This window comes from Vigna unguiculata, chromosome 5, assembly GCF_037176805.1.
Source record: "Vigna unguiculata cultivar grain cowpea cultivar isolate G323 ecotype 2 chromosome 5, ASM3717680v1, whole genome shotgun sequence".
Lineage (NCBI taxonomy): Eukaryota > Viridiplantae > Streptophyta > Magnoliopsida > Fabales > Fabaceae > Vigna > Vigna unguiculata.
The window spans coordinates 3,664,235-3,667,406 of NC_140796.1; the positions used below are offsets into that span (position 1 = coordinate 3,664,235).

The following is a 3,172-nucleotide window of genomic DNA, read 5'->3' on the forward strand; positions in this document are numbered from 1 at the left end:
TTATATGTAACAAAGAAAACGTGCAGAGATGCTTGGAAAACGATCACTTCAAAATAAAAGAAAACAGAGCAAAGAATGAATAAACTATTTGAAGCTTTAAAAAATGGTTCACGGACTACCAAAGATGTGCTAAGGCTAACCATGGTTTTTGGTCAATATTTGATAACAAAAATATTACAAGTACGATATTGCATGGAGCTCATAAACCCCACACCCTCAAATGCATTCTGCAATTAGCTTACGAAAGTTTCAACTCTTGGCTTAGAATGCTTCAAAGACCTCAAACATTATTACATCTTTGAAATTGTAGTAAAGTAGAATATTATATGAAGAATGAAGATGATAACAAATATATAGCTTTACAATTCTCTCTTGACATTTCTTCATTTTGCAAGAAGGCAAATTCTGTACAGAAGGAAAAACGAAAACAGTGTATATATATATGTTTCAAACTACACTGATTATGATGGGGGAGTGATTATAACACGTTGTTCACTTTCCACTGCTTATAAAATACTTGACTTTACAAGAAAATCTGACAAAGTGCAAAATGCCCTGAAGAATAAAACTCAAAATTTGGTTTTCAGTACCTCAAAGTTTGGAACTAACAGCAACACATGGGGCAACGAATTAGTCCATTTTCATTGCAATCAGGGCAACGCTGAAATCCACACTCCCCCAACTCACCATGAACGTATTCTTCTTCCTCTTCATCACCTTCATAGTAAATTTTACAGCTTCCAGAACAGGTTTCACAGGGAACAAACCTTATATCCCCACAACCTTCACACACTCCACCTCCATCACCTCCAACACTGTCCTCAATCTTCTCACAACAACCCAAAAGCTTCTCGAGCCTCCCATCTTCATGCAACCTCTGAATTTCTTCGGCTCCACCAATGTAATTGTCCCCGACAAACACCCTTGGCAATACTAAACCACCATACCCATCACCCAATAGCTCTCTAAGCTCTTCCTTGAACCTGGAATGCATGGATACATCTCTCTCATCAACCCTCACCCCCAATCCCTTCAGAACCAATCTCACTTGGCAGCAATCCTCGTAAGTTTTTCGCACGCCGCGTAAGCTGGTGAAGTACAACACCACCTTGTACTTTCCGCATGGATCACCGACATTAACATCATCCGCAAATGGGGACCCCCTTTTAGTCCCTTGCATCTCTTCATCGCTCGACGCCGGTCGAAGGTGGAAGGGGCTATCCGGAGAGAGATGTTGGAAGGACTTCCTGAATGAGGAAATCAATTCAGGATCAAAATCTGAGATTGCAGAGTTCAGTCTTGATTCCTCCTCAGTCATCAGAAGCCACACGGGTTTTGGAGAAGCAACAACACTCATTTTGGGTGGATCAACATCCACACTTCCATCATCAACATTGTCACCATTGGCATCAAAAGAGAAACTCCGGTACTGACTCGGCGACCGGAAATTGGTGGTCTCTTCATCAAGGCCTTCCATGAGTTCCCATGTGTTGATTATTGTCTCAGGCTCACCGGGTGGTGTTCTAATTGGGGTCTTTGGAAAAACTGTTGGCAACTTTTGCTCGATCATGTTGGACCAAGTCTTGGCCTCAATTAGCCCTATCGAGAACTCCTCTTTTCTCTCTTTCTCGGATACTGAATTTTTCTCTTTCTCCTCCAGCCTTTGGATAAATCTTTCATTATCAAACCTTAAACTTTTAGTGTTACTAACCTTGCCATTGGAAAGATTGAAATCGTGATCACAATTCCCAGTAAAATTTTGAGTTGAAGCAGGGGAATTGAGTTTGAGAGTTCCCAGTGTTGTGGAAGTGAGTGCCACAACATGGTAGCTATCACCTTCTGCTTGGGGTGGGTGATGAACGTGCATTGAGTAGCTTCTCGGAGCATTGCAGCACCGACATCGCTTCTGCTTTGAACTTGCGCAACCCATGCGAATTGTCTTAAAACAAAAAAACCTCGGAGACTTTAATTACGATGACCCTTAAAGACAACAAATTCACAAGGTGAAATTGTTTCTTTAATTGTGTTTTTTTAACTTACCCTCCTAAGATAATTCCAATTCTGGAAAAAAAAATGTTGTGTCAGTCACCCATCCAGTGAACATTGCTCCTGGCAAACCCCACTCCGTTCATATTCTTCAAATGCTCATGACCATGTTGGCTGCAACATTTAAGACCAAGAAAGGACACAAGAAAAACATAACCACTCGAGATCTTTTTCTGCAACTGTTCAAATGTGAAAACGAGTATCAAATTGATGGGAGGGAGAAAAATCCCAGAAAGAGAGAAGAGAGGGGAAATGGAAACATGAATCGGAAAGTCAAAAGGAGAGGTGGATAATCAATCTTTCATTCACCAATTGAACTGCTGCGGCACTACTTTGATCTCTCCCCTTTCTCTCTCTAGAATTCTAGAGAGATAAATAGATAAAATGAGAACCCACAAAGAACGTTGAAAGATTTAAGGGACGCAGCTTCAGTTTATTTGAATATATATACGATGCAATACGAAATGATTTCTTTCTTTTACAGAAAAATAAAATAGAAAGAAAAATTGGTAAGCAAATTACTTTTAGGACAAAATGTAAATGGGTGAGAGCAAGGATCATTGGTTGAATCTCCTTTATTCTCTTTCTTAATATCCACAGAAACAATAATTCTAACCTCGTTTACACGTTGTTATGTTATAAAACAAAAACTTATTTTTCTTCGTTCTTGTTCTATTAACATAAATGTTGAATTTATTTGGATACAGTTTCCGCGAGATGTCAAGAGTTTTGCCACCATCACTCGCACGTTCTTTAGCGTTAAACTATTTTCACAGCTTATATTGCTTTAATATATTAAAGTAAATTAATGTTTATTATAAAAATATTTATATGCTTTATTATCAGTGTAAAAATTATATCCATGATTCTTAATTTATTTTTTTATTAATATGATATCTATATAAATTTTGCAAATAAATTTTCATTTAAAGTTACTATTATTAATAAATATATGTTGTAAATTTTATATTAACTAAAAATAAGATCAATTAATGTTTATTATAAAAATATTATGAAAACTAAATATACAATTCTTAGTTTATATTGCATTTGATTAAAGCTAATTATTTGTATTATTTGCATAAGCTTTTTAAACAACTTTTGATTTAAGTTAGATTAAATTAGT

The 3,172-nt window shown here is 36.8% G+C and overlaps 1 pseudogene across 1 annotated transcript; it reads right to left on the reverse strand.

The window, feature by feature from the left end:
* Positions 1 to 340: 340 nt before the first annotated feature.
* LOC114183884 (uncharacterized protein At3g28850 pseudogene) lies at positions 341 to 2,473 on the reverse strand (annotated as a pseudogene). The gene is made up of 2 exons (XR_014995020.1): positions 2,041 to 2,473; positions 341 to 1,939 (listed from the first exon to the last, which is right to left on the reverse strand). The product of XR_014995020.1 is annotated as an uncharacterized protein At3g28850 pseudogene (transcript).
* Positions 2,474 to 3,172: the final 699 nt, after the last annotated feature.